An 11098-nucleotide genomic window follows, 5' to 3' on the forward strand; every position below is an offset into this window, starting at 1 on the left:
AAATATATATGCAAAACAAAAATTGTTGGAAATCCTTATCCTAGAAAAGTTTTATTTTAATGCGGATGAATAAAGAGCAACCGATGATGGTGATATGATGCACATCATGTACACGGTCTGTACCAGCAGCATTTATGATGGTAGCATGAAAAAAAGAAAAGAAAAACACATAAGAAAATGTTGTTTTCTAATCTGATTGCAGATTGAAAAACGTAGATTCTAGAGATAGAATACTAATACACTCTACGCAGTATATAAGTATAATCATCACTGGCCAGCTAAAAACAAAACAAAACAAAACAAAAAACAAAAAATTAAAAAACCCAAACCCCAAACAAACGATTATATATGTATATATATATATATATATATATATATATATATATATATAATAATAATGATAATAATAAAGTAAAAAGAAAACAAACGAATAAAAATTCATCGGAGAATCTCGCTCTGGGATATATCTTTAAAAAAAGAACTCATCCATTATGGTGGTCTGGCGTGAAAGGCAATCATAATACACTTAACTAACTGCTACTGATACAACTTAAAAACCATTATCCTGCATGACTGCATGCCATTTTTACAGAAATTTTCATGTCTTTTTTTTCATTATAATTCTATTTTCAGAATTTCCTCTCTCAAAGAAGCTCAGCCTTTTCGATAGAGGTATACATCCTATGGGTGACATTACTGAGTGTTTGGATATAACAAATAATAACAAATTCTTATATAGCGCATTTCAAACTTGAAAAGAATTTCAATGCGCTTTACAAACAAACAAACAAACAAACAAATTATACCATAATACAAAATATAACAGAAATTACAAATTACTAAGCACAATATATTAGAGTTGCCAGTAGTACTGAGACAACTGCATTAATGACTTCAAATTTAACAATCATAGGCTGCTTTGTACAGATAATTTTTGAGTTTTTGCTTGAAATTGTCTGTTGGCATCTGACTTCTCAGTGGGTCTGGCAGAGAATTCCATAAAGTGGGTGCGACAAAAGAAAAAAACCCTTTCCGAAGACTTTGTTCGCATAGTGGCTACGACAAATAAGTTTCGAGCAGAGGATCGGAGACATAAGGCTTGTATGGGGTTATGAGTTCTGTAATGTAGTGCGGGGCTGTTCCATGTGATAGCGCTTTGAAAGTGACGAGGAGAATCTTGTGTTGGATGATGCGATACCTTATTGGAAGCCAGTGCAAATTTTGAAGGATTGGGGTTATGTGTTTTGTGTTCACGTTTCTTGGCAAGTGTAACAAGGCGGGCAGCGGAATTTTGAATTCTTTGAAGTTTGGAGACCTGTTTGTCCGGCAGACCAATGAGGAGACTGTTGCAACAGTCCAAGATTGATGAGACAAGAGCGTGGACCACTATTTCAGTATAATGGATTTACTGAGATAACTACGAATTTTCCCTATTTTGCTCAAAGCGAAGGATTCGCGACGGCAAATGTTGTTTATGTGACTGTTCATGTTGAGGTGACTGTCCAAAAGCACACCAAGGTCACGGACAGATGAAGAAAAATTAACTACAAGATTGCCACTGCAGTCAAAGGAGTGAGTTCTGTATTTTCTCCATATCGTTCTCCACATTGTATAACATCACAAGCTATAGTAGTCTTCACATCCAGCGATCCCGGAACTAAAACTTTAAAAATTCATAACTTTTGAACGGATTGTCCGATTTTATTCAAACTTTCACCAATGTGTTCTACTAATGTTACTGCAGTCTCTCAATCCACATGTTTATGAAGATGTACTTGCCCTTTAAAAGTTCTCAGTGATGCCACAGGCAATAATTCCAGACTCGGATTCAGAACCATTGAATTTTATAGAGTATAAAGCCATTATACGTTTTTACAATTTCACCTCCGAAATTTCCGTTTTGGCGGACAACGTTACCTGGGGCCATCCAGTGATCTCAGAAAAAATAAGGTTCGGGCTCGAAACCAGCGTCATCACCCAACTATAATGCTGTGTTCTGCTGATTAAAAGGCCCTATTTTGCTTTTTTAGCATCGAAGTTAGTAAAATACATGCCTCTTTGAGAAGAGTTTTATCATTGAGTTTGGTTCGGTGAATATTATCTCTGAATTAATGTGAAAAGTGAAATATTGCGCAACTGCTGTTTATCATGATTCTTGCTGCCACAATATCACTTATATAAAGAGAACTTAAATTGCGTGTCAAGCCCAGTTTGGCAGTTTTGCACACAAATCTGTGGTCACAAGTTCAAATTCGGATGTAAGCATTGAATATTAGATATTGGGCATGGATTCCCAAGTTTGTGGATTGAATTAGTGCTATGGGCTGTTAAGCACTAAAAAGCACTTTCAATTTCGTTTTTGAGAAAGCGATTTTCACAATTATGTTGAGCATTCAATTTCGTAGTGCACGTATAGAACTATACTTATGAATATTATTCAGGAGTGATTGTTCAGCTAATCATTAACTGTTAAAATTTTAATTTCACTCTGAATCTTATAGTTCATCTATGATCAGCATTTTTTGTTTTTTGTTTATCTGAACATCCATTTCTTCTTTTGCCAAACACGCTTAGGTAAACTTCAATAAAATTCTCATTTCGTCATGTCATCACTGATTATGGCTTTCATGATTTGCTTGATATGCTGTTGACATTTTTTCCGAGTAATCACTCAACCGTGACGTCAGTATGACGTCATTAATTTTTATGAAACAAAACTTTATAGCTCCATTTCTAAATGTTATTTTTCAATGAAAATTGGGAGATGCATTTTTTTTTTTTTGTGTGTGTGTGTATAGAAATGGTCTATAATTTCGATATTTTGATGCCATGAAGTGAACGTACGCGGCGTACGCGGGTAAAAATTTCAAAATGCTTCAAAAATATAGAGCTAGAAATCCATTTGGCACTATTATGATTAGATACGTTTCAAAGTTTGCGCGCGCACGTCCGCTCGCGCGTCATTTATTTTGCACTTACAAGGTATTTACGTTTCTGTTCAGCATCTTTTTTTCCTTTTCATGGAATCTGTTCCCAATTTCATTGAAAATATTTTCTGCAAATCTCAATACGGGCCCGTCAAATTTGAAATTTCTTGCGTGCATGCGTCAATGTCGATATACACAGTGCAAAAGATGTACAGAAAAAATCCAAAGTTTAAACTTGCTGTATATTATGATAGCAAGATCATTTTTTAGGACGGAAGGAAACCCTAAAAACGTAGTCAGAAATCTAATGAGTGGTAGGCCTTGTCAACTTCGCTAGGTTTACAAGTCTTGCAAAGTGATTTAAAGTTATCAAATTCCCGTATGGATGAAAAATACGAAATTTTATTATGACGTCATCAGATTTCAAGTTCCCGAGCGTATCTCTCTATCCTTCACCAATGTACCCAAATTTCAGTAATGTTGTATAGCTTATTACATTCTATATCGAAAATTATAATTACTTTTAGTATTCAATGTCATGGCGACATTATCGTGAAAAAGTCACTTGAATATAATTATGTCCTTGTTAACATTTGACTTGTTACTCGTTATCTCTTTATCGTCTGCATGCAAGATTTCAAGCTTGAATACATGTGTTCTGATGACAAAAATATCAGAAATTGCATGTATGGCCAATATTGCTCCCGATCACAAATGAAACGGATTTTTCAGCTTTGACAAATTTCTAATTCTATATAGTTTTGTTTTATGATATTCATATGACATCTTTATTTCAATTCTATGGTCATCGATACTGCTTTACGATCTTCATATTACATATACTTATTTGCATCATCATGTTGTATGAGTCATTAATGGTGTATAACACTATAGACATAATTTTGACATTCAATTTAACACGCAGTACAAGAGTATAGGTCTAGTACTTTATAAAGGACATTGTATACTGTCCCACAATGCTTCTTTTATGAACTTATTTGCCCATTTCATGTGCGTTATAAGAAAGAGCTGGCGACCGATGTATATGGCAGGCGGAAGGGGGGGGGGGGGGGTGGGGGCCCTTTTTGTGCACCATACAAAGGAATACATAAGGTGTCATCACTTTGGGCATCCCCACTTTTTTTAACCCGGAAGTACGCGTAAGTGGCACTAAAAAGAGATGGATCTTGAAGTGTTAGCGTGGTTAGGTGATGTTTTTCCGCTGAAGAAGACCCCCTTTTTTTTTGCTTGTCAGCTGAAGAAACCTGGAAGTGGAAGGGGAGAGATGAGCTGAGGACCTTTTTTTTTTTTTTTTTTTTTTTTTTTGCTTGTTAGCTCATGAAACCCTGAAGTGCCCCTACCCCACTTTTGAAAACGCTCCGCCGGCCCTGCGATGGAGACGAAGTTGAATAACCATTGTCAAAATGTATGCTCATTCAGTGAATTAGAATGTCAAATTGCGAAATGTGGTGCCATATCAATTATATAAATCAATTTGAACGAGGAAAAACAATTTTGAATGATATTTTGATGCCTGAGCAAATTTGACGAAAATGACTTCTTCGAATATGAAATAAAACATGGAAAACCGACTGTGAAGGCTATATAGATGGAAATTCCCATGTTTTATAACTAAAATCGTATACAGATATACCAGTCGTACTTAATTTTTTTTTTTGACAATAAATTCTTTTTCTTTGTCGATAATTATGTTCTCGTTATTACGTGGTTTTGGCTTGTATATTACTGTAACATAATAATTATTTTACCATCACATTGGGCGAAAATGTGTGGTGATAATGAACATGCGTGAGGTTATATAATAGGCCTATATACATTATTGTTGTGTTGCCTGCATTGGTTTTATTGAGGATAATGGAGGATAATGGTCGTGTATTGAAGCAATTTTACTTTCTCATGGCCGGTGCCACGTTTTGTAAAAAGTGCGTGCTACGTGTGGATGCGGGGGGGGGGGGGTGGATGTGGGGGAAGGGGCCCACTTTGTATTTCTAGTGCCACTTCCGGGTTTTATCAGCTTACAAGAAAAAAAAAACAAAAAACAAAAAACAAAAAACAAACAAACAAACAAACAAACAAAAACAAAAAAACGTTCCCGCTCTTCATCGGCTGGCAAACTGTATTTATGTATTGTGTTAAAAAGTGAGGCACCCACTTTCATTTTGTTTTGCCTTTTTAAATAAAACCAATGAAAGTTTTTTTTTTTTTTTTCGTTGCCGTCAGCTGATTAAGCCCGGAAGCGGCACCAAAAATATAAACTGCTTTTTCATTTTGTTTTGCCTTTTTAAATAAAACCAATGAAAGTTTTTTTTTTTTTTCATTGCCGTCAGCTGATTAAGCCCGGAAGCGGCACCAGAAATATAAACTGCTTTGCGCCCCCCCCCCCTTTTACAGAATTACTGGATCCGCTCTTGTATCGAGTGATGAACGTGGGGTCGTTATCATTGCATGTCGACCTAGCTGTGGTTTTTATAGAAATCCATCCCAAAAATAAATAAACTTCAAAAGAGAGAGAGAAAAATATTCCCAATGTATAGAACAATAAAAAAAAGATCGGATAAGAATAAGGGAAATATGACATTTTGAAACGTCACATTCTTTCGAACATTATTTTCTTGACCAGTCCTAATGAATATTCAAATGAATTGATGATGTCATACCCTCACAATTTTTGCATGCATGCATGTTTTATATGAAATCCAGAAAAATGTTATTTTTAGCTAATACAAGAATAATACAAGCATGTTACCATACCAAGATACTGATATTACTTAAGATTATTTTGTTCTTTTTTACTTGGAGTGGTTTTGACTATTTTTTTTTAAGATGATAAAGCTGAAATATGAGATTTTTGTCATTTCTGTACTCTCTAAAAAAAATCGAGTGAAAAAAATTAACTCTTGAAGGAGTGAATACAAAAAAGAGTGAATTTAAAGTGAAATTGGAGTGAATTTCGAGTGAAAATGTTCATTTTCACTCATTTTGGAGCGACCTCAGGGATCACTCGAAGATTTTGGAGTGATCCCTGACGTCACTCTAAAACGAGTGAAAATGAACATTTTCACTCAAAATTCACTCCAATTTCACTCTAAATTCACTCTTTTTTGTATTCACTCTTTCAAGAGTGAAAAATTTCACTCGATTTTTTTTTGAGAGTATATGAAATTGATAAGAAATTGTGAGAGCATGACATTGTCAACTCACTGATTTGAATATTCAAAAAAAGGATTGATGGTCAAGAAATGTTTTCCGAAAAAAAAATGTGACATTTCAAAATTTCATATCTTCCTATTTCTAATCCGATTTTTGTCATTTTTGTATTGTTTTGAATATTTTTCTCTTTGTTTTGAAATTTATTCAATTTTTTGGATGGATTTCCTCTTCAATTTCAATAGTGCATGGCCGCGTTGTATTATAGACAATTAATATTGAGTAGAGAGGAGAATATAGGTTAATATATAGGAAAGAATCTGAAACGTGAAGGATTGAGTGTTGAGGGTTTTCTGCACTTCTTGGCGGTCATTTTAAAAATCCGTCTTTTCTTGATTTTTTTTTTAAGGGGGCATAATGAAATTTTCAGTTCTAGATTTGTGTTCGTATAAGTGTCAGACTTTCCGCTCAACCTGAGAGGACATACGTCCATAACAACTTTCAGCAATGTTCAGTATCAACCTTTACAATACGCGTGAAAACATGTGGTATAGATCGAGACACGCTATAAATGTACATAAGTGCCATTATAATTTTATGATTCCTCATCAACAGTGATCAACCTATTTGAAATCCAATACAAGCGCATCATCCATGTGCACTAACCAAGCACTGGAGGGTGTTAGAGGGGCCTATCGCCTCTCACATCAGGAAAGAACATTGGGAGGAATGTTTGGAAAGTTTTCAATCGAAAAGGCGATAAGAAGGTTAAGGACGAAATTTTAGAACCAACTAAATGAAAGTGTTTATGATTTGTCATTTAGTAATCAAATTATCTAAGAGCGGAATGGTGTAGTATGGGTATCTCTCCTCCACACAAGGGAGCTATATTGCATTATTATTGTCCCCGCCGAACGAGTTCGAGCAGGGGACTATGAAACGGGCTCCGTATTTGTGTGTGTCCGTGCGTCCGTGTGTTCGTCCGTGTGTGATCAAAATCTTCAATTTGCTACTTCTCTGTCATTTACGAGCCAATTTTGATTCTGTTTGCTTTATATGATAGCACTACATGGGAGCTTTGAAACTTCTACACAGAATTTCAGTTGTGACATTTGACCTTGACCTTTGACCTATATTGTACATTTTGCTACAAAATGCTACTCCTTCGCCATTTCTAACCCGATTTCGATTCCGTTTGCTATATGTGATGGCATAGGTGAGGGCTTCAAAACTTCTACACAGAATTTTGACCTTTGACTTCTTTGACCTTTGACCTTGATTTTTGACCTATATTGTACATTGGCTACAAAATGCTACTCCTTCGCCATTTCTAACCCGATTTCGATTCCGTTTGCTTTATGTGATGGCACTATAGGTGAGGGCTTCCAAACTTCTACACAGAATTTTGACCTTTGACTTCTTTGACCTTTGTCACAAATGTACACACAAGTAGTTATGTACATGTATCATGGCTGTATGCATGGTTGTTTTAATGTGTATGTACACAGGGTGACCAGATTAATGGAGAACATTCTATATGATATAGATATAGTACACTCACAGGCTGACCAGATCAGTGGAGAATTTTCTACATGGTATACAATGTAGCTACAGTACATGATTGTATGCATGTGACAGGAAATACATTATAGCTCATTCAATCTAGAATGATTTCACCCATTCCAGAAAATTCTAGGAAGTGCTGGCTGAGTGAGGCACTGCCCTTGTAGCCCAATGTGATTGGTAGTTAATTTTGGTAATGATGTTATGCACATATTAGGCAGTGAGTCATCCAGGATTCCTGGAATTTGGACTTGCTAGTATGTTCAGGTATGTAGCCCCAGGTTGGAGAAAATTACAGAATGTACTAGAAAGGGGTGAATGAATATATAAGCCGGAGAAATTCTGAGGTAGGCAGAGTACCCAACACCTCTGCTCTGAGAGTTACGTCACTTCTGGCTCTGAAGCGACTTGTTATAGTCAGTCCTGTGTTACCTACTGACCTGCTATACAAACTGTGTTTGTGGAGATAAGGCCTGGGAGACATTTTGCCTGCTGACATTTTGCCTGCAGAGAATTAATTTGCCTACGTTGGAGATAGACTCCATATTTTAGTGTCAACGGACATTATTACGGCAAAGCTGTTGACGGGCTGGTTTCTTTGCTGGACATTATAAAGTGAATCATCATTCAACGCATCAACTGGACGTGGTCGTCATAACGTTTGGATTTTGCACGTTTCGCCGTGGACATACACCTTGTTTATCGTGGGCTTTACCCTGGATTTATAAAGTGGATTATTGCAACCAGTGCCTTTGGAGTTACGTCGGAGGAACCATTCATCGGTGCGTCAAGGATCATTCATCGGTGCATCGAACATCGTATCTGGACACTATCAAAGGATTACTTGCTTTCAAATTTGGCTGTAAGTTATTTCACTACCGATTTATAATTGTTTTATTGATCATTATTGTACTAATGTGAAAACCGATTACGAGTCTGTACCCACAATATCACTGTTAATAAACCGCCTGAACATTAGTTGATTGTTTCTTTTGTGCGATCATTCTCAGAGTGATTTTGGTCGTAACACCTTTGACCTTGATTTTTGACCTATATTGTACATTGGCTACAAAATGCTACTCCTTCGCCATTTCTAACCCGATTTCGATTCCGTTTGCTTTATGTGATGGCACTAGGTGAGGGCTTCAAAACTTCTACACAGAATTTTGACCTTTGACTTCTTTGACCTTTGACCTTGATTTTTGACCTATATTGTACATTGGCTACAAAATGCTACTCCGCCATTTCTAACCCGATTTCGATTCCGTTTGCTTTATGTGATGGCACTAGGTGAGGGCTTCAAAACTTCTGCACAGAATTTTGACCTTTGACTTCTTTGACCTTTGACCTTGATTTTTGACCTATATTGTACATTGGCTACAAAATGCTACTCCTTCGTCATTTCTAACCCAATTTCGATTCCGTTTGCTTTATGTGATGGCACTAGGTGAGGGCTTCAAAACTTCTACACAGAATTTTGACCTTTGACTTCTTTGATCTTTGACCTTTATTTTTGACCTATATTGTACATTTTGCTACAAAATGCTACTTCCGGCGGGGACATATATTACGCACCGCGTAATTTCTACTTTTCCTTGTTATAGAATTGAAATTCAACGGCGTGATACAAACTTACAGTACAATACAGATACTCGAGAGAAATGTGAGTTGACTATATCATGTTTGAAAGAAAAAGAAAAATGAGAGTTAAAGAAAAATATGAATGGCCACATCATGATCTGTATAGCTCTTCCGCAAGTGCATCTTCGCTGCATGGGTATCTTCTATGCATGGAGGTTATAGACGGTGCTCACCTTCAATTAAATTACCTGTATCGCCAAGGAGGTTCAAGAGAATGGAGTCACAACTCACGGCCGGCGGAACTTGGGGGGGGGGGGGGGGGGCTCGGGGTCCCCTACTTTTTGGGAATAATATAGGGTCTAACCAGTTTTGCCCCCCTACTTTTTTTTTTTGCTTCATATGTTATTTTCAGCTGAAGAAACCGAAAGTTACACCAGAAAGTTAGGCTGTGCCGAGGGCTTTTTGTTAGTTAGTTTTTTTTTATCTTTTATTGTTAGCTGATGAAACCCGGAAGTGTCACCAGAAATGTAAACTGCCCCCTCCCCCCATAACCCCCCAACCTAAACGTGGCGCCGGCCGTGCAATATACTGTCTTATTTCCTTTAAAGCCACGTTCCATCTGCACATAATGTGCTAAATTAAAAGCCGCCTTAAAGATTTGTGATAGTGATTACTTTTCGATATCCCTAAGACAGGTCATGCGTATGCTAAAGATAGAGGGATGCGCGAATAGAAATTGTGCAAGGAAAAAAAATGAAATAAAAATGAACATGATTAATAGGGCTTACTCGACTGGGCATGCCCGGGCACTAATCTGACACACAAGCAAATAGCCAATATATTGTTAAAATGAATCTTCAGATCGCTCAGCAAGACGGCGGCATCGGTATTTGTAAGCCCCGATCATCAAAGACACAAAATAAATTTAATTAGCAAACAAAAGAAAGAATCGTAAACAAACTTAATTCTTTAGTTGTTGCTCGATTTGATCATTCATCCAATTGTGAAACAAAGATGATAGTCAAATCTAAAGAAAAAGTGATGCTTAACTATTTTGAGGAAGAGCGTCTGCTATCCCGTCCACATAATCACCAAAATTACAGATATCTAAATATTTTGATATTTACCCATAGGCCCTACTTCAATATGCCCATATAGATTACGGTGCATGATGAACACATTGTGATTGAGGACAACATTACAAGAATAACATGTAGGGCCTGCACAAAAACTAAGTTGGGGTGCTTTCCCACAGAAATCATGATTTTCTTCGGAGCTTCCGCACCCCAACTGTTATCTTTCACTGGGGTGTGTAGCATCCCCATTCCCAAAAGTCAGGGGTGCTGCAGAACCCTCAACACCCCAAGCTCCCAGGGGCCTGCCGCCACAGCCACCTCGTCAAGCGCGCCGGAACACTTCTTGGGCCCGTTGCATAAAACTCCAACCGGATTTTTTTTCCGGTTGAAATCACAAAATTCCGGTTGGAAGCACCCAACCAGAGTTTTTATGCAACGGATTTTACATTCTTATGTTAGCAACCTTAAAAAATTCAGGTTGGGCAAATCCCAACTTGAATTTTTTAAGGTTGCTAAAAAAGTTTTATGCAACGGGACCCTGGTTTGGGGGGGCAAAATCTCGACGGGGCGCATTATGTGGCGTTGTGAGATCCTCGGCGAGGAAGCGAAGCGACCAAGTGGAGGAGGGTGTGGGAGGGGGGCATCACGGTAGGGACTTTTGTAAAAACAGAGTATTAAAGTTGCGTTTACTGAACATTTTAATTCAAATTTCTAGGGAATTAAACATAGTTTAAAAAAAATCACTGCAAAGGCCTGTGATCATAACTTACGAAAACTGTTCAT

Source organism: Diadema setosum, chromosome 16 (assembly GCF_964275005.1).
Source record: "Diadema setosum chromosome 16, eeDiaSeto1, whole genome shotgun sequence".
In the NCBI taxonomy this organism is placed as follows: Eukaryota; Metazoa; Echinodermata; class Echinoidea; order Diadematoida; family Diadematidae; genus Diadema; species Diadema setosum.